We start from the raw sequence: 21951 nt of genomic DNA on the forward strand, positions 1-21951 counted from the left end.
CTATGCTGGGCAATGCTGGGCTATGCTAGGCTGTGCTGGGCTATGCTATGCTATGCTATGCCATGCCATGCCATGCTATGCTATGCTATCTCAAATACAAATCCACTACTCTCATCGTATATGTTTCTTGGTACTTTTCACCAGAGATCAGTTCCTAAGAGGCTTCTCTAGTGATTAAGCAGGAAATATTTCTTTCCTCATTTGTAGACTATTTATAAGTCACAAATGTGTTTTTCTTAGCATTTGATCTTCTTACCAACCATGAAAATACTTATAGCTTTATCTTCGGACTACAGAGACTTAATTTAAGAGGCTTGTAGTAATCCTGAAACTAGAAATACCCTGTCCTTTTTGGTGGGGAAGGGGAGGTGTCAAGCACTCTTTCTAGCATATCAGATTGGTTTGTAATTTCTTTCCTGCAAACTGTAGAGTCAACTTGAATCTTAAAGCACTCCATCAAAAATGGCAGAAGCATTTTTAGAAGAAATACTTAAAATAGTTTGAGCAACATAAAAGTAGCAGATGATTGTGTTGGATTGAGAGAAAGCTTCTTTAAGCAAACAGGTGCAGCTCTGTTCTGTGTATCACAGGTCAGATGCTCATTTGTCGGGTTGCCCGATTGAGCATCTTCAACAGCAGCATCCCAAGTGCCCCTCTGCTCTTTCATTACCCACCCACATGCTTCCCTCCATCCTCGGAGCTCTGTTGCTTGTTGTCCACCCAGGCACACCCCAAAGAAGACAAAGATGACTCAAATTGGTCATTAATGCAGACTCACAGTGCATTTTCTATTTTTCAGAAGAGTGAAGCAGGGTTTAAGGACGATTCAGTTTCATGGGAACTTACATTTCTACTTTAGATAAATTACAATTCTCCCCCCCCCCAATGCCTCTTTCATAGCCAGCTCTGTGTGTGTGCCTGTATGTGTATGTATGGATTTTAGTTTCCCTGTTAACATGTGAGGCAGCAGTTGAGCAAAATAGCAGTGTGTGCATTCTTTAATGGCTCAGAGTTCCAAGAAAAATGGATAATGCTAAATACAGGGAAGGGGGGAGTTAGATGTAAAATTACATCACCACAGGTCCTGGTGCATGGGAGATTATCGGGGAATATTTAGGAATCTGAAATGAACTGCCTCTCATTGTATCTCTAGAACTAAAATTATTGATGCTATAAAGTCATAAATATGTAGGAACTGCAAAAGATGACAGTCATCTAGTACAACCCTTTGATATTATTTTTAGATGAAGCAATAGAGACTCCCAAAAGTTATATGCTGTTTTTTTCTTGGCTTTTTTCATCATACAACATACTTCAGTGATCACCCATATGCTAAATCTGTTGTACAGGGCACCGTGTGAGAAAAGGGATCACGTGAGAGAAGCTGGCAGAAGACCTAACTCAGTGCTACCCACTGCCAATATAATACACACTCTGTATGCAGTTTTGAATTGCTTCATAAGCCACATTTTTAAAAAGTTTAAAATTGTGAAATTAACTTTAAATATAGATCGCTCTTAAGTTCATCTTAACTAAATACTAGCATTTTAGCTTATATAACATTGATAAATAGAAGTTGATTAACTTCAAGTTAATATAAAATTATTAGTTATTGTGTATTCCTTTTTTAGTTCTTTCAAAATCAGAGCACATGTTATAGTTTGGATACATCTCAGTCTGTATTAGCTGCCTTTCAAGTACTGAATGTTTGTCCATGTCTGTTGGACAGCATGGTGGTGGGATCATGGTGGAAAGAAAAGATCATGCACTTTAAAGCTTCAGGATTTTATTACTTATTTTAAAAGTTTCATTTTAATGTAAAAGCACAAGTTTAGGTCACCTCTTCTCAAATTATTGAATAAACAGAGCTTTAAAATATTGGCTCAGATAACTGTAGACAAAACTTCACTTAGGTGATTTGGTTATTATTTTTTTTCTTATTCTCATTCCTGATTATTGAGTTTATCTACACACTTGCATATACCCACACATTTCTATAGCTGGAAGTCTGGCCATTAGGACCCTGGCGAATGAACACAAGACTGTAAATGTTGGCCAGAGACTCAGAGAGGTGCAGCTGAAATGTGACCAGAGCCATCCTAGCACTGGAAGCAGCGATAGACAGATGAGGTGGCTGCTCCTCTGACCCTTGGCCAGTAGCTTCGCTTCACTACTTCCGAAATGGTGTGGAGAGTTTTATTCTCCTGCTCTGTGAGTCTCCTGTTTCCTGTAGAATTGACTCGGGCATTAGCAGGCACCCTCCCACCTACATTTGGAAAAATACATTTCCAGAGTTGGTCTTCTATGGAAAATTTAAAGCCCTTGAAAACCCTCATTGCAGTGCTTATAGGAACTAGTAGAAACAGAACACCTTTATTGCTTCCCCCAGCAGAAGTGTTTACCATGCAGTGCCATGCACTGCAAATACACAGGGCTGGAGAAACAGCTTAGCTCTTAAAGGTTAATTAAGACTCACAATGGAAAAGATAAACACACACAATACAGCGATTGGACTCTATCGGCAGAGCAACTAGAAGTTACCCGGCAAGTATTAGAAATTTTAAGAGACTTATCTGAGATCCCTCTGACAAAAACACACAAACAGAATTATGGCTGTATTTTCATAGGACCAATCTAAAGCCAGGGATAGCTATGCCATTTCCATGATTTTTCCCACCATGGATGGAAAATTCCTGTCAACTGAGCCAGTGTCTACAGACTGTGCGCAAATGTCTGTTTCCTTGCCACAACTGAGTGTGTGAAACTCTTCTCAATTGGTGAAATCACCATGAAAGGTCAGGAGATTCAGGTTACAGGCATGACAGGATCCAATTGCTTCCAAAGTACTATACCAGGAGGATAAACGTTTCCTGACTTTAACACCAAGTTAGCATTTCAAGTTTTCAGAGTTTTGAGTCACGTCCAACTCATTTTGTTTTAAAGATTATTTTCCTTGGGGGGGGGGGGGCGGTATGCCTTAATACGATGAAGAAGATATATTTGGATATGACAGAGATGTAGAGACAGTGCCTAGCATCCTGTAATGAACAACCTCCCTCTTTACAATTGGAACACCTGGGGAACGGCGATTCAAAATATGTATCTTTCATATTTGATAACCTATTCTTTTGCCTGTATATTGTCTTAACTAACAAGTGCCTTAAAATGACATAAGAGGTGTTTTTTTTTTTAATTGTCTTTTCAAGACAAAGGAGGAAGCATTTCCTAAGTATTTCATTACAAAATAAATAATGAGAAAACAATTTGTTCCCGTGTAGGTTGAGTTAAAATGCCTTACATCAGCAAACATCTTGTGAAATGAAGAAGGTTGAGTTTATTGGTGACTTCATTGTTAATTATATAAATAAAAAAAAACATTCAAACATTGTGGAAGAATAAATAAAGGCAAATCATCTCGTCTGTATTTCCACGACATTAACATAATTATGTGTAACAATCCCCTTAGTCCTTTATGCATATTTTCTGTATGTGTAAATTATAATTTGTGAACCTTGAGTGCAAGAACAAGTCTTTTTTCTCCTTTTAGAACCTTTTTGGTTATTTTCTTTAATAGATTCTTTGGCATATCTGTAACAGTGTTAGCCTAACTCCATAGCATACATGACAGCAGTGGATGCAAGGATCTCTTTGTCCTGCGTTCAAAGCAAAGTGAATTCCTAGAGCTTTGAAATCTCATCCCCTCCATGAGCTTCATAGCCTTCTAACTGAAAAGTGCCTGTCTCTCAGCGTGGGATTTTACTAATTTGTTCAACTGTTTTCTACCTCAGTCTTCTCAGGTGTGAAACGTAGGTAACATGTATAGCATGTGATAGGTGGCTGTGTAGGTGTTAGTGCTGTCTTAATCTCAAACTTTCTCCAATATTATAAAAAACACTGCTTTGAAACAGTCACTAGCTTTATCGACTAACCATGTTATAATTGTAAAAGTGCTTTCCAAGGTGTTTAGCATCAGTGCATTAGGAAAGCCATCTCTTTCTCCACCATTCAACAGAACTCAACTACTCCAGCTAACTGGTAGAGAAATAATTGTCTTATTGTCTTTTAAAGCCCCATTTGACACTGTCATACACATATATAATGTACTTTATACATATTAACCACTGTCTCTCTCATTTTTCTGTTTTCTACTGGGTCCTGTTTAATAGCCACCTTCCTATTTTTCTAAAATCTAACATATTGGAAAATATGATTTTTTTTCTGAGTCTGATTTTTCCCCCTTAGCATAATTATCCTCAGTTTTATCCAATTTCTTACAAATAACTGTGATGGCCAGGCGTGGTGGTGTATGCCTGTAATCCCAGCACTTGGGAGGCAGAGGCAGGTGGATTTCTGAGTTCGAGGCCAGCCTGGTCTACAAAGTGAGTTCCAGGACAGTCAGGGCTATACAGAGAAACCCTGTCTCGAAAAACCAAACCAAACCAAACCAAACCAAAACAAAACAAACCATGATGGAGCCGGAGAGATGGCTCAGCAGTTAAGAGCACATAGGTCCTGAGTTCAATTCCCAGGAACCACATGGTGGCTCACAACCATCTGTAATGGGATCTGATGCCCTCTTCTGGTGTGTCTGAAGAGAGCAATAGTGTACTCACATACATAAAATAAATAAATAAATCTTTAAAAAAAAAAAAAAACCATGAAGGGACTCATTCCTATTTTTGCTGAACAAAGTAACACTGTTGCCTATACACTACATTTCCTTAGTTCCTAGTCTGTTGAAAGGAATCTAAGATGGTTTCCATATCTTCTCTGTTAGAAAGCCTGTTGTGATAAACGTGGACTTAAATGATCTTTGTGTCGTTCTGACTTATAATCATTCAGGTTTATACCCAGGACTTGTAGGACTCGTGCTGCTGGATATGACATTCTGGTATTAATTTCTCGGGGAGGGGGGGGGGCTCCATGCTGGCCAATTTACATTCCTATCAGCTGTGTCTAAGGATTCCTTTTTCCCAGCATCCTCGCCAGCTGCTGTCCTCCGTCTGGATGATAGCTGCTCACTGGAGTGAGACAGGAGCTCAGCATGATTAGCCTCTTCCCAATAGGGATGTAGAAGGGGAAAGATGTAGGACATCTCTCATATATTTACTGTGTCTGTACTTAGAAGACGTGTCTTTAAAGGAAGTAAGACTGGAGACAAACAAAATTCTGAACATTCTTTCATCTGATTTCCAAGACTTCCAGGCCAGACAGCACAGGCACTCATGTGCTTGGGTGGAGTGACAGAGTCAAGTGTTATGACAAAGGGCCTGTGACAATCTGAAGGTAGGATGAACAGTGGAGCCTAGTCCAGACTGCTTCTGGCTCTGAGAATATTAAGCATCGTGACCTTAGGGGAACCTGTGTGAACAAAATTAAGGGAAATGCTTTGGGCGGCTTTAGAGTTTTTCATTTCCTCCCAGCAATGCACAGCCTGCCCTCGTCTCCCAACATCTTGATGGGTGTTCTTGTAGAGTCTTCCTGCAGGTTCACTGCCCCATGTCTGGAAAGGTCAGATCATGCACACAAGGAACAGAGATGTTCTGAGTCATTTGTGCATACAAAAGAAGATTCTGCCAGACATAATTTATCTCTGTTTGCCTGATAGGGCTGTGGCCCTCCCTTTGTTAGACCAGTCTGCCTATAATTGTGAATGTCTCGAAATGTGCAGAAATGTAAAATGGTATAAACCTAAAAGATATGTCCTAATAGAGAAGGCTATTGCGGGAGTCTGCTAGTCCCTGCCTAGAATGGCTATCTAAGTACAGCAGTGAGCTCATTGATTTTGATAATGGGTTGAAAAGTTAGCTGGCCTCCCTCCCACAAACCGAAGAAGGCAGATAACGCTTGCATATGTACACTGTTTGGCCTCTTCTACTGACGGGTGTGAATATGTTTGCTCTGGGAAGGGCCTTCTAAAACCCTTCTTTGGCAGGGGTCTTTGCTTTGACAGGGTGCCACCATGCCAGGGACTTCTCCCAACACCCAGGCAGTTTCATAAACATCACCTTTGGCTCAGCCACACACAGCTGTTTAGAGGCAGCTGGCGTGTGGACTGGAAATGCCATCAGCTACTATATCTCAAGTAACCAGCATGGAGTGACAACTGAAGGAGACGATGTGTGCCTTTATACCGAGGCCACCATCAGTGTCTCTTGAGTGACCGTAGTCTAGTCACCAGCGTAGACTGAGGCAGGGAGGCAAGATTTGAACCTGGCATGAACTAAGCCACGGAGGTGTCTAAGAAGGGGTTTTTCCATTTCTCCACTTCTGTCCATCTACAAAGGAGCAGAAACTTCCAAGCTGCTAAAGAAGGGAGGTAACCTGTCCTTATTATAGCATATTTACCTCCGTTGGGCTCAGTGCTGAGGTTACAGCAGCCATCAACAGGAGTTGAGCAGACCCTTCTTCAAACATCATTTTGAAGCCATAACATAAGGAATAGTCACAAGTATTACACAGAAGAACTTTGGGTAAAGAGCCAAATGGGTTCAATCAATGTTTTTTTTTCCCCTTCCATCTCATCTAGTTAAACCAACCAAATTACTCATTCAATTAGTTACTCAGAGTTCTGGCTAACGCTTAGGGAGATACTAGCAATAAGGGATTTTAAAAATCAAAGTCCAGTCTACTTGGGCTGGTTTTATGTAGGCATGATGGAATAGGTACCCAATTTTATCACAGTTCATTCTCTGACTCAAAGATTTTTCTCCTGCAAAGACCTGAAATAGTAACAATGACAAATTAATCCCCCTGTGCCACGTTACTGCTTTTTTCATTATATATGCCATTAAAATATAAAATGTTGCACAAGGAGATAAACATGAGCTCACCGATGCACTAGCCACTCACCGCAAATGAGTTTCTTAAAGATTAATAAAAGCCTCATACTAGTCTTTAACGGTGCTGAAGAAAGAAACCTTGTAGTGTAACTACTACCTCAAACCCCAAATTATTTTCTTTGGCTTTCACAGAATTTGTAGCACTAGGCATGTTTTTGGAATTTTGAATTAAGCCACCCCTTAAAACAGAAAAATCTCATCATTTCTTCACAGATGGGAAAAGTTAGCTATATTGGTCTATTCTGGCAGAGGAAAAGAATAGGCTAAATGTCAGTTGCTATGACTTGAGTTTTGTATTTTCAGTATGTCCCAGTGCCACCATCCTGACACTGAGGATAAAAATGAATCGGCGTCTGTTGTCACTCTTAACCTGTTTGGGTTTCCCACATACATGCTCTGCATGCCTCATCCCTTCACTGTAGTGGTCTTCCTTCTGCGATAGGGGTGCAGGACAATCCTTAAAGATACTACTGTGCCTGGCCCAGGAGGTAGTGGGGCATGCATGCCTGTAATTGCAGAACTAGGAGGCAGAGGCAGGCAGGTATCTGTGAGTTTGAGGCACTTCTGGTCTACAGAGTGAGTTCCAGGAAAGTCAGGGCTACTACACTGAGAAACCCTGTCTCAAAAACAACACACACACACACACACACACACACACGCACACGCACATGCACATGCACACATGCACACAGAAGGCATTATATGGAGGACATGATGTTTGCTGAATTTCTGAGGGGCTAATATAAGATCAGAAAACACAGAGAAGGTCATTTGAAACTGAATCAAATGGTTCTTTTGCTTGTTTGTTTGTTTTAAAGATTTATTTATTTATTTATTGTATATGAGTGCACTGTAGCTGTACAGATGGTTGTGAGCCTTCATGTGGTTGTTGGGAATTGAACTTAGGACCTCTGCTCACTCCAGTCAAACACTCGCTCAGGCCCAAAGATATGTTTATTATTATAAATAAATACACTGTTGCTGTCTTCAGACACACCAGAAGAGGGAGTAAGATCTCATTACGGGTGGTTGTGAATCACCATGTGGTTGCTGGGATTTGAACTCAGGACCTTCAGAAGAGCAGTCAGTGCTCTTTCCCGCTCAGCCATCTCGCCAGCCTCAAATAGTTCTTAACCTTTACAACCAGTAGCCTGGAGCTTTCTAGTTTCCAGTTTATGCTACCATATGCTACCCAATTTCTAGTAGGGCCATAGGCAACCTGGGTATATGGGAGATGCTGGGATACCTTAAAATTGGTGGGGTGGAGTTGGTAGCATGGATGAGAACATATCTATCAAATGCCTATCTAAGCAGTTCTAGATAAAGTAGGTGATGTCTCTGGCTTCACAGTTTGTCATGGGTTGACACATGGCACCCCACAGAGCTCTCATTTACTGCAGATTCCATTGTGTTTTTCCTGTCCCTCTGAGCCAGTGTTGAGAAGCTGAGTGATACATACTCCTTTGTCGGAGTAAAACTGAAGGTTATTAAATACATTCGCCATCCAGTTGTAGGAAGATAAGCTGGGTAACAGTCTTGCAGAGTAGCTCTTGATGAAGAACTGATCACCACAGGGGTGGGGGTGGGACTCTTGGTATTACTCTGTGCCTCTTTGACTTTTAGTGCCACCTGAAAGCAGAGTGCTTAGAAACTGGCTGTATTCAATTTTATAGCTTTTGATGAATGATCAATGTTTCTTAAAAGTTTTTGTCATTTTCTATTAATATCTAAAATGCCCTGGGTTATAGAGTTATATATATAGAGTTATATCAGTGATATAACTAGACCAGGGTGCATCTAGAAGATGGAACTTCAATCACACTATTAATAGAAGTCCCAGGTCTGGTTTGGCTTCAGACCCCAGGACAAGGGGCTAAGGTGAGTATTTTACGTATCAAAGCAGACCTGGCTTCCAGGTTCTCCCAGCATGCCTCAGTCCCTACCTGGTATACCCTGTCCCCAACTCTGAACTTTTCAGCTCTTATTTTGGTCTTTTCCTCCTCCACCACCTCCTCCTTCACCTCCTCCATCTCCTCCTCCTCCTCCTCCTCCTTGTCCTCCTTGTTTTCTTCCTCCTCCTTCCACTCCTCCTCCTCCTCTTCCTCCTCCTCCTCCTCCTCCTCTGTTCTACTCTGCCTGCATGCACTCTGCCCTTTCTCTCTTTCTCTTCCCCCTCTCTCCTCATGCCTACTTCCCTGGCCTCAATCCTTGGGGCCAATGAACTCGCCCTGAGAGCATCTTCCTAATAAACCTGCCTTTACTATGTTCTGATCTGGCTTGAGTGGCTCATCTCACCAGCTCCACCTGAAGGCTTCACCTGTGTCTACTCTTTTTTTTTTTTTTCCTGGTATGTTACCTGTGTTATCTAATTTGACTCTCAAACACCCTAGCTTCACAGATGTTATATCTGATGAGACTGAGGCACAGAGACAAGAGGCAAGTAGGTAGTTTTGACGTTGGTAGTATATCCCCCAAAATGTTCATAACTGTTATCTAACAGTACTTTGTTGGTCTTTTGGATGTGCTAGGAGTGTTAGACCCACTCATTCCACTTGAGATGTGTGTTTATTTAAAATTGAAATCTAAGAGTCACATTGTTGAAAAACCAAAAAAAAAAAAAAAGTCACATTGTCTCACCAATTTGAGAAAATGAGCAGTTCTTACGATTCCAAAAGCACCATTTACATGGTGACTCACGTTGGTGATACACACGAAGACTGTGAAACATAAGTGGAACTTTTAAATGCTTCCTCACACAAGCCACCTGTGACTTTTCTTTCCCCAAGTGGAACTGTTTGCACCCCCAAACAGTTTCCGCTTAGACCTCCCCTCACTTTTAGAATCCAAGATCAATACTAAGTGTCCACAAATAAATTTAATTATTCAAGGACCACAATGCTCTGTGGAGTGAATTAAACTCAATCAAGTCTTTCCTATTTCTTTCCTTCTTTCCTTCTCTCTTTGACAGACATGCCAAGAAAAACCTGGGCATTAGTGTCCTCAGAAATGATATCTCACGTCAAAGGCGGGCTGCTTGTAGGTATAAACCTCTGGCATAGTAAGCAGAGCCCTATGGTGACCTTTCATGGGGTCCTGCTGAGCTCATTACTAAAATGACTCACAGTCACCCAGTGGAATGCACCCATGACCCTACAGCCAAAGTGCCCTCAGTGGTGTGTGATTCCCATTGAGTGAGGAGAGCCAGTCAGGCATTGAAATCTGACCTCACAGTCTACCTGTGCTGTGCCCAGCCCTTTTACAGAAAGACAAGAACTCATTTGCGTCACCGAGGCCACAGTATTTCCATTATGGAGTTGATTTGTTAAGAAAAACAGCAATAAAAGAGAAAGAGAGAGAGAGAGAGAGAGAGAGAGAGAGGAGAGAGAGGAGAGAGAGAGGAGAGAGAGAAGGGGGAGAGAGAGGGGAGAGAGAGAGAGAAAACGGGCTGTCCCAACTTTTATTGAATATCTTGTGTCATTCACAAAACAATATGTTCCCTTTGTCTTCAGAAAAAACAACATTCATTACAAAGAAAACTATTGGCAGTCTCCCTTAGGCACCTGAGGAGAATGGGAGCGAGCCCTAAGCTCTGACAGCTTGTTTGCTTTGTGCCACTTTTTCTTTGTTTCCTTTCCCCTTAGTGCAGTGGGAACATAGCCCTAGTTCAGACCTACATCCGTGAGAGGGATGAGGGATGGCCGTCTTGCTATGCTGGTTCCTTCCTAAGCTCAGCCTGCAGGGCCACCCACCACAGTCAGGTTTCTTGGACTCTTAGGTCACAAGTGGATTGATCAATATTTTAGGGGAGGATTGACTTAAAAGTCTTGTATTTGTCTGATCAATAGCCCAACTGTGGCTGCTTGATACTTCTATCTTTGCAATCTCGTGTGTTCAGTTATGAGAAACAGGAAGAGAGAGGGAAGCAGGGGAGGTAGAGAAGGACGGAGGGAGAGGAGAAGGAAAGGAAAGGAGAAGGAAGGAGAAGGGAGGGAGGGAGGGAGGGAGGGAGGGAGGGAGGGAGGGAGGGAGGGGAAAGGGTCACAGTTGCTGGTTATAGGAATTCATGATTGTGATCCCAGCAGGTTTTTGCTGAGGTCTCAGGATTGCCCTAAGTTTGAGGAGAGTTTAGGCTTCAGAGTAACATATAGACAAGCAAGCAAGCAAGCAAGCAAGCAAACAAACAAATTAAAAACTTAAGGACAACATCTTTTAACTCTCAGAAGTAGCAACCACAGGAAGCACTATCTAGAAGCAGCCCAAATGTGGCCGTCCACAAGCCGTCCACGAATTGCCTCCCACCAGAACTGCCTTCCCTACCCACTCTTCCTGAACCTTGCAGGACTCAGTGCCTGCCATGGATCTCAGTTGCCTGCCTCTCGTGATCTGTCCATTGGCCTGTTGTTGAAAACAAAACAAAAACAAACAAACAACAAACAAATTCAGCAACTCCAAAAACCTTGTAAAAACAAAATCACAGAGCTGACATGAAAGTTTTATTAAGTGCTCAAATCTTAACACTCTGCCAATGTCAATAGTTTAAAGTGGGGATTCATAAAAAAAAAGTTATGATTCTTTCAAATAAAAAACCTTGTGGGCTGACGATTTTTCATCTCATAAATATTCCCAGAAATTCCAGAAGACTGAAAAGTAGCCAGGGTGCTTCCCTTAGTCATATCTATTCAGTGATAGCCACAGCATTTAAAAGTAAAATTAAACGACCTCTTTCCAGATTGTATTTTTTTCCTTAGAGCAAAAACAATGTGTACTAGGGAAAATGAGCCTATGTTAATCTATGGGGAACAATATGTATGGAGCTTAAGGAGGTGCCAAAACGAGAGCTCCTCATTTGTAAACTGCAATTTTAAAAAGCTGGTATTTTATGTCTTTTAAATTGCTGCACTTTGGTAATAATTTGCAGTTACTCTAAGGTGTTCCTTTAGAAAAAGGTTAATGAGCCGTCCCCTGAGAAGCCCGAGAGTCCATAGAGGAAGTAGTTTTGATCCCTGCGCAACCCAACTCACTGCAGAAATGTCAGCTAAAAAAGAGCTTTGAATTCCACAGGCTGGGTGGGAGGGTGCCTTTGTGCATGGTCTCCATATGGAATAACATTCTGCCCTGAAAATAGCATTTGGCTTCATTTCTTCTTTTAGTTTTCCAGGAGGAAACTTTTGCCAAGGCCCATGTTTGAGCTCCAGCTTTCCTGCAGACATACCAGAGAGAGCAGCTTCTCTCAGAACCCAGCTGACACACCAGAGCCATTTGTCTGAGGATCTCTGCTCTGCGTTGTTTGTGTGTGTGTGTGTGTTTTTTTTTAGAGTCCACTGAACGCTTGGAATGAATAGTCTGTCTTTCTCCCCAGAAGAGCACAGATGGATAGACCAGGTCAGGTTAAACAGTGTCTACATTGGCTTTCCCAGCCTGCTTCCCAAAGCTTTCTGAACAAATAAACAAACAAATAAGTAAACTGTAAACACTGTAGACCCATGGACTTAGAAAGAGAATGCAAGGTTAGTCATTTTAAGGGAATAATCAATGTAGTAAAAGAAAACATCCTTTTTTTAAAAGTTGCTACTGAATAGTACATTTTCATATATATAAATATATATATTATATTATTCATATATATATAATATGGTATGACACATCTTGGAAGATTCAACTTCTGTAATTCTTGCGCGCACCCAACTCGCCAGCAAGAACGACGCCACAGCAGGATCCTTCTGCACACGTTTATTCAGTCCTGTTTCTTCTTTCTCTATATCTCCCTTGTTTATATCTCCCTTGTTTTTATATCTCTCTTGTTTTTATATCTCCCTTGTTTATATATCTCCCCTGTTTATATCTCCCCCGAACTCTGGACCTCTCACTCCTTTTATACTCTCAGTTCTCATCCATGCACAGCAGGCCACGCCACCTCACCAGGCACGCAGCTTCAGCTAATCAGGGCAGCAGGGGCAAATCTCCACCAAATTGGATTCACCTGTATCCTGGTACACCTGCGCAGCACTCAAGATGTTTGTGTCTTATATGAGGAAGTCAGGTGCAAGTCATATGACTTAGCTGCAGTCCCTGGCGCCTTTGGGACTGCCGCCACACCCGCTCCCCACAATTCCCCCTTTTTTCTTTTTTGGCAGAGAGAATGTCTGTAGAAAGCCCCCCGCAGCCATGCCCCTTACCCGTCCTTGGGTGACAAACAGCATTGGTTTGATCCCTGTCTTAGGTTGGTGACATGCCCAGGGAGTCTTATCACTGACTACCTCTCAATCATGCCAAGCCACACCTGGGGAGATTGTGTTTTGCTTGCGGCAGGTGCATCAAAAGGCCAGGATGTTAATTAACCTATGGCCAGATCTTAATTGCTGCAAGCAAGCCTCATGGGTGAAGGTAGAGGTCTGATCCCCAGTGTGCAAGCATAGGGGCCCTACACAAAACCATCCCTTAGGCTCATCACCCAGAGAGGTCTTGGCCAGCTCCTGTGTCGTTTTTCCTGGGGGAAGGGAACTAGGACACTGAACCTTCATGCAATCAGACGTGCCTTCCACAGGATGCCAACAGCAAGCTATCCTCTGTGCAGTGCTTAGCCTCGCACCCCACGGCATAACGCAGCATAATTTCTTTTAGAGCGGCAAACCGAATCTGAGGAGATTGTCCCGCCTCCACTGCAGCAAAAGCCTACGCTACCATGGCGAAAGTTCGGGCCGCACACTCTGCACCTAACACATGTGCCAAACACAAAACACACACACACTATAACAAGCATACATCCCAGGGCTCTCATCCCCGCTCATCTTCCCTGAAGCAAGGGATAGATGGCCAGCGGGGCTATCTCTTTAAGGGGAATTTAGGGATCAAAAAGCGTGGAAAAATTTTGAATGTCATGTCGAGCTGGTATCGGCTTCTGGAATACCGAAAGGATCTCTATCTCGGCTCCATCCTTTGTGCTTGTGGGATCATCCACCACATCCACAGGGGCAACTGGATCAGGAGCCTCATTCTTGTAGCGTCTCACCAATCTCTCCGGCACCCAAAGAGGTTCTGTCTGGTCCTGTGGAAACACAAACAGACCTTCTCGCCCAAGTCAACACCAGATCTGGTCGATCCCCAGGGGAGATAGACACAATACCTCGTGGTAATGAGACCATAACCTCAATCACCTGTGTGTCCATCTGGGGAGTCAATACGAGAGTCAAGTTTTCACTGCTGAGGAGGCATAGGGAGGAGGCACAGAAGCTAATTCGCCTTCCTCCTCCGCCTCGGCTCTTTTATTTTGTCCTTTCTGTCCACCTGATAACACTGTGTCTTTCTTTTTCCTTTTTCTTTTTAAGCCCTTCTCCTCTTCCGACATACTTTCTTGTTGCTCTGTAAGGATTTTCTGACCTGTCTTGACTGCCTCTACACACAGTTTCAAACAGTAACAGAGTCCATATATCAGAACAAGCAAGACCAAAACTATCAGACCTACCCACAAAGGGTCAATGGGAGAAAAAAGCATAACTACACAGCGAGGATCTCTTGATCACTACACTGAGGTTATCATACTTCCTTAATCTATCCTGAAACCGTGAACCTTAACTTGTCCCAAAGCCATGAACCTTTAGTTACCTTGTACCTGCTTCCTGGCAACGTTATATTCGCCTCTATTTTATCGGAGGTCCTTCCCAAACTCCTGGGTTACTTTGTGCCTACTTCCTGGCAACTTTATGCTCACCTCTATTTTATCCGAGGTCCTTCCCAAACTCCTGGGGTCGCAAATTTCACTCACCGTGAACTTACCCTGCCGGCAACCACTGACTGCTGAAAGTTCTGAACTCGGTGGGGGAGTCGGTTCCCCGTACGGGCCACCAATTGTCGCGCCCGCTCTCGACCAGCAAGAACGATGCGACCACCAGTCCTTCTAACAGCAGTTTATTCAGTCTTCATCTTTCTTCTTTCTCTTCATCAGTACCGTTCCCCAGCTGAAGAGTTCTGAATCCACGCCAGATCCTTCTCAACAGTCTGTTTTACGGGAACTTTTATTAACCACTCCTTCCCCGTTATGCAGTTCTGAATCCTCCCTGTAGCAGGGGGTCTTTGCTTGTGCCTGAAGATGTTTCTTGTCCCAGGTTTTCTCGTCCCGGGTCTTCTCGTCCCGTCCCGGGTCTCAGCACCAACTCTCGAGCGCGCCCCCAACTCGCCAGCAAGAACGACGCCACAGCAGGATCCTTCTGCACACGTTTATTCAGTCCTGTTTCTTCTTTCTCTATATCTCCCTTGTTTATATCTCCCTTGTTTTTATATCTCTCTTGTTTTTATATCTCCCTTGTTTATATATCTCCCCTGTTTATATCTCCCCCGAACCCTGGACCTCTCACTCCTTTTATACTCTCAGTTCTCATCCATGCACAGCAGGCCACGCCACCTCACCAGGCACGCAGCTTCAGCTAATCAGGGCAGCAGGGGCAAATCTCCACCAAATTGGATTCACCTGTATCCTGGTACACCTGCGCAGCACTCAAGATGTTTGTGTCTTATATGAGGAAGTCAGGTGCAAGTCATATGACTTAGCTGCAGTCCCTGGCGCCTTTGGGACTGCCGCCACACCCGCTCCCCACATGTAATGGAAATAATTATTTTTTTAATGATTTCAATATTAAAGACACCCAAGAAAACTAGGGCAGGGATTCTAACTTTATCTAGCCGACCATTTTTATCTAAGACTCGCTTAATTTCCTTTCTATATTCAGTATTTCCAGGTGGTGTGCTATTTCTTGAACCACTTTGAAAACTGTGAACTACCTTGAGTAAAATTAAGAATTGCAAACTTAGATTCAGGTTTCTGTTGAGAGGCTTCTGCACGGTGTGATATTTGTGTATTCATCTTGAAGCCTGAGATTTTCTCAAGTAGCACATGGACTTGGTAACGGAGTCTACGTTTCAAATGAAGACCTTGACCATGCCTTAGAACACTGTCTAGACCTCAGCTGTCTCAATGATTTGGAAGAAGAAAAATACTAGTGCTGAACTCACAAGTCTGAAATGTTAAATGAGAGGTTGAACCTAGCCAGCATCTTTCCCTGAGTCTGGTGAGCTCAGGACAAATGGAGTCCTCCCGTGTCCTTTGGTTCTCTCTCTAGAATGACAAGGCTCACCTTCTGCCCTGGTTTTCCATTCAACTCTCTGGAGGAAGTCCCTTATTTGATGAGCATGTCGACAATGTTCTCTCTGGAAGTTGCTAGAAACACACCCACATGCTAATTCATGAAGAACACTTCCTGATTAGTGGCTCTAAGTAGGAGCAGAGAGAACTGGTGGGGTTACAGGCTTCCCACCTGGGAGACAGACTTCTCATCCTTAAGTGAATAGGTGACTGATTAGGGTAGACTTGCCCACATGCACTTAGCACCTTCCTCAGCATCCTCCGAAGCTGGAGGGAAGAACTTCCTGGAAAAGTCATTTCTTAGAGTTGAGCTTTCCAAAAGTCCCCATTGCAGTCTTCAATGAGTGGCTTTCCCTGGACTAAAGGCTATCTCTGCTGAGTACTTAGGAAAGAATCTTTCCTTTCTTCAGAGAGACAATGAGTGACATCTGCCAACTAACTACAGGTCTTTCAGACCCTGCCCTACTTGTTCCTTGGTTTCAAGTGGATACTTTCTATCTTAAGAATGTAGTAGGATCTCTGTTTTATTTGGGCGCTGGGGAGAGGTGCTGACGTAACTTTTAGGAATAGAGGTTTATGAGAGGAAGATAATAACAATATCCATCTCCAGAAGCTTAATGCCAGCCATGAAGCAAAGGACTGAGGAAATATGTAAAAGGAGTGTCCACCCAGGGTTCCTTCTGTTTTGAAGTAAACCAGACTCTTCCTTAGTTACCCTGAATACCTGCTTTCAAGGGAATTCCCATCACTGTGGCCACCCAAGTGTCTTCTCAGGACAGATAACTGTTAACAATAACTAGTGCCTTCGTTTACGAGTAGCTAGGGCAGATGAAGATAAACTTAGTGATTCTGGAGTGGATAAGCACACTGAAGGGAGTGTTGTACAGATATGTAGGGGAGGAGAATCCTAAGTAAATTCCTGAGGAATAATAGAGGCAAAAGCCAGAAGGCTAACCCTGTCAGGGAAGGGCAAACACACCTCTGAAAAGAATCGTGGTGGAGGGGACAGCTTGTGCATCAGCCTGACAAAACCTTTTAACAGAGAGGTGGGTGGCTACTTCCCAGGAACATTCATTCAAAACTAATCCCAGGCGTGAGGCTGAAATGGTGGCCACACCCACAAAGGGGGCCGGAAGTTACTCTGTAAGAAATAGTGCACTTTTTTTTTTATCAGAAAATCGAATACATTATTATAGTTTATGTCTTTGAAAGATAACCCAATTTTGGAAATAAACTTTTGATGAAGAAAGGAAAGCAGGACAACTATACCTGATTGGTTCTGTAAAGGTAGCCAGGACGTTTGGATACAAACTAGGATGAAAATGTAAGAATGATTTCTAACTCAACTCTTAATCCAGTGTTTGTGCGAAATAGCACTGCTTTCTTTAAGTTTTCAATCTGCTTTCCTCCAAATCACATCGGTTTTCCTTTTCAAACACATTTTTAATATCAAATATTATTCAACTGAGTGCTTAGTATATATCCTGCGGCATGCTAAAGTTGTCTGTGTTTCCTAATCCTCATGAAAGTCTATTTTATCTCCACTTCATAGCTGAGGCAGCAGAGATGGAGAGAAAGTTAAACAGTTTTTGAGATAACCAACCAGTGAGCAGGAGAGTTTGACATTAGACCCAGACAGCCTGACTCCGCGTCTTCTTTCTTACCTGATCCTTCAGACATTTTCTAATTGCTAAGCATTATCTCAAAGAACAGATGTTTTATGTCAAAGAAAACTCATTTGTAATGTGTGGCAAAGGATCAGTTGGCCATATTAATGTGCCATTCCTCTTAGCATGTGCAGGGGGATGTCATCCAAAAAAGGAAATACAGAGCTCTGAAGGAAGTTTGGTTTCTGAGTTTTTTCCATTACTTATTTGAGGGGTGGTATTATCATTAAAACTTCTTTGAGCTCTTGCCCCCTTGCTCCCCATTCCCTTCTTCCTCTCTCCATGTGGCCATGGCCAGCCCCTACTTCTCTACTTTCTCCTTCTCTCTGCCTTGGTCTGCCTCTGCTACCCTCTTAAGTCCTCTCCCCATGCCCTAAATAAACTCTATTCTATACTAAAAAAATAAAAAACAAAAAAAAACTTCTTTGAACAGTTTTGGTTTGGTTTTTTTTTTTTTTTTTTTTTTTTTTTTCGAGACAGGGTTTCTTTGTGTAGCCCTGGCTGTCCTGGAACTCACTTTGTAGACCAGGCTGGCCTCGAACTCAGAAATCTGCCTGCCTCTGCCTCTGCCTCTGCCTCTGCCTCTGCCTCTGCCTCTGCCTCTGCCTCTGCCTCTGCCTCTGCCTCTGCCTCTGCCTCTGCCTCTGCCTCTGCCTCTGCCTCTGCCTCTGCCTCTGCAGTGCTGGGATTAAAGGATTAAAACCCTGTTTTAATAAAAACCACAAATTTTCTCACAGTGCTCAAAAAGAAGGGCTCCATTATTGATTGTTACCTGTAACCTAAACACAAATATATATATAATATATTCTACCTAATATATGTTATATTTGGGGATTGGTATCAGGAATTAAGAATCACTTGATTAAACAGAGAAGACCACTGGGGCTCCAGAATGGGTGAAGTTACAGTTTGATCAGAATGCGTGTATTTAAACAAGAGCAAAGATGGGTAACATATCTTAAAATACCAAGTATTGGTCAAGACAAAGATGTTTCATCCTCAAAGTCAATCAGATAATTGGTAGGGAACTAGTGAAAGCTGACTGGATCTATCTGTAAAATAAAAGACCTGTGCTCTGCCAGAGATAGCTATCCAGAAAGAATTTAAGTGGAGATCCCAAGTCTACTCCTAAGGTCCAGCCTCGGCTTAGAGAGAGGTTCTGAAGGAGGGGTGTCTAGGAGCAGGGAAAAGAACAACTTGAAGTCAAATCATGGCTCCAATCTGATGACCTGTGTTCTGTTTGACAGAGCCTTTCCAGCCTGCTTCTCTCTGTGTTCTGTTTTCTCTCTAGAGACTTCTCGGTCTATATTCTTCTGGTTTGCTATTCTAAGATATCTCTCTATCCCTGTCCTTCTTGCTTGTGTGTGTGGCAGTTCTCCAAGCCATTCTTTCCTTATCCTAAAAAGTTCTCTATATAAATTATCTCCTGCAGAACACAGGCCCAGCCTTTTATTTTACATACCAATCAGTCATTTACTCCTGGGGGAAAAAAAGGAAAAAAAATTTCCTTTTGATTATCTTATAAATCAGTATTCTTTGACCCCCCCAGCCCTTTGATTCTCTGGAGATAGCAAGCATACATTTTTCTTAACATTGCAAAAGAATTCAGAGATCTGTCTGCATTTGCTTTAAGCACAGACCCTGAAATTACCACTTCTACCACACCTGGGCCTAACCTTGTAGTCTCCCAGGCTGACCTTGAACTCAGAAATCTGCCTGCCTTTGGATCTGCCTGTCTTTGTATCTTTCTGACAAGCCAGCTCACAACTTAGCTACCTCTGTTCCTTTATATCACTCATAATTCATATTACATCCTTATATTTTTGCATAGTTGAGAAATTATGTATTTTTCTAACATGTTTTTAGGGTTCTTTCCATAGCCTTAAGGGCTGTCCCGAAGGATGCAGCATTTACCATTTCGCTGAGATATTAGCCATACCTTTGCCTCCTGGACTCATGCTGTCTAAGATTATCATGGAGTTATCAATAGGGAGGATATTCCTCAAAGGAATGTAAAATATGTACATTCTTATACAAACAAGCCTTACTCCCACAGCAGCCATCAACACACACCACACACCACACACCACACACCAGACCAGGGCCCTGTTTCACAGCCATACCAGGCTCAGCAGTCTACCACTAGAACTTAGGGCTTATTATTCCCTTCAGAATACTTATTAGTGAAGTTCGTAGAAACAGAAAGTAGGGGTGACAGTTGCCAGGGCCTACGAGGAGAGGCCCTAGAAACTATTGTTTAGTGAGCACAAGTATTCAATTAGCGAAGGGATTTCTGCAGCTAGATAGTGAAGTTGGCTACATAATGTACACAGAATAAGTTAAACTGTAAATAGTTAAAAAAAAATTTAGTATTCAGAAGCTTGAAAGATGGCACTTGTTAAGAGCACTTGTTATTCTTCCCGAGGATAACTCTTCAGTTTCTCTTCCCAGGGATCCATCTTCAGTTCCTAGCACCCCACATCAGGCAGCTCACAGCCATCTGTGACTCTAGCTCCCAGGCGATCCCACACCTGTGACCTCCACCCACACCAGCACTCTCCTGCACGAACCCACGTGCAAATGCATACACCACATGGAGGACTTAAAGATAATGAGAGTAAAGTCTTTTAAAAGCTTGCCGTTGCAAGATACTGGGGATCAAGCTATGGTTGTATGATAAAGAGGAGTGTAACGGATAGGAGCTCCCGCAGACAAGCGATGACTTCCTTTTAAAGGGAAGCTTGTGGGTTTCTAACTTTTTACAGTGCAAAATAGATTGTGCTCTCTAATTTTGCCCTAAAAAAAGGTAATCAAAATAATAATCATTGTCCCCAGTGGAAAAACAAAAGAAAACAAAACAACAGCGACAAAAGGACTGTTTGTATTTGAGAAAGTTGGCAGATGTCGGTAATCCTGGTCAAAATATATATATCTGTGCATGGAAAAATGGCCAATGACATAACCAAATAAAGGGGGACCATAATGCAGAAGGCTGAGCTGCTCCCAATGCTGCAAATGAGTCTTGGAAGATCTCTCTCTCTCTCTCTCTCTCTCTCTCTCTCCTCTAAAAATAGGGGACACATGAGTGTGGGTAGACTATCCATTTACCTATAGCCGTTCTCAGCATGGTGATTTATATCACTTCCCATTTCAGAGACGATGGGTTCAAGAATACTAGGCCAAGGAAGCAAGGTAGTCATGCAAACAGGAGGAAAAATGGTTGTCCTCAGATACATCACTGGTACCTTCAGATCCATCTCCTCCCACACCAGAAACATTTATAAGCAAGTGTAGATCCTTCTCTGGAAAAATAGGACAATGCCAAAATAGGCACATACATTCAGAGAGAGAGTGGGGAAGGTAGGGTAGGGTAGGGTAGGGTAGGGTAGGGTAGGAGAGGAGAGGAGAGGAGAGGAGAGGAGAGGAGAGGAGAGAAGAGAAGAGAAGAGAAGAGAAGAGAAGAGAAGAGAAGAGAAGAGAAGAGAAGAGAGGAGAAGAGATGAGATGAAACTATTATTCTTGTGTCTTCCTTACAGGGATATGATGAGCCATTAGGACTGTATGCCACCTAAAACCTAACCATGTGAAGTATAATACACTGAGCATAGAGGAGAGGATAGCAGGAAGTCTAAAAGTAGCCTCCAAAATATAGTACCCTGCACTTCCTAAGATCTTGATAATTCAGGAATCTCTTGTCAATAGGAAAGCAATGCATCCAGATGTATGTACAGTGAATGTAATAAGATTAAAAAGAGACACTAGGAAGCAACTCAAAATCCCCCTCTACAAAGGAGAATGGCACGACACTTCTCAGTAACAAGGAAATGTTGCAAGAGTTCAAAGGGACGTGTTCATTAAGGTTCAGACACTGTGTAGAATACCAGGAAACTGTAAAAACGGATGTCCATAGTCATTTTTCCTAAAGAGTTGACTTGGCACATCTGTCGTTCAGTACGTAAGGCAGGCCTGAATATTTAGTTCATAGTATGGCTCTGAGAGCATCTGTGCTTGACAGTTTGGAAAGTAGACAGTATCTATTATAATCTGAAAGTAGAAGTTTACTGAAAGGGCAGAAGACTAGATTATAGGCAGGGTACTGTAAAGTAAGATTATCTGAGAAAAACTACATTATGTGTTAAAGATCACTCCTAATGCCTTACTCAACTGGTGTCAGTTAATGTCTCATATTTAATTCATGTTATGGATAAATGTCAGCTCCACTAGTTACACTTATTCTTGAATGATAGGAGAGGGGAACCATATCTGCAGATACAGCCAATCCACTGGAATGCAGACAACATCCCTT

General features: G+C 42.5%; 1 protein-coding gene across 5 annotated transcripts in view; it reads left to right on the forward strand.

Annotated features, from left to right (window-relative positions):
- Pde4d (phosphodiesterase 4D, cAMP specific) overlaps positions 1 to 21951 on the forward strand; it is a 1301793-nt gene that overhangs the window by 1005997 nt on the left and 273845 nt on the right. The gene's annotated exons all lie outside the window — the stretch shown is intronic.

Source organism: Mus musculus, chromosome 13, assembly GCF_000001635.26.
Source record: "Mus musculus strain C57BL/6J chromosome 13, GRCm38.p6 C57BL/6J".
Lineage (NCBI taxonomy): Eukaryota > Metazoa > Chordata > Mammalia > Rodentia > Muridae > Mus > Mus musculus.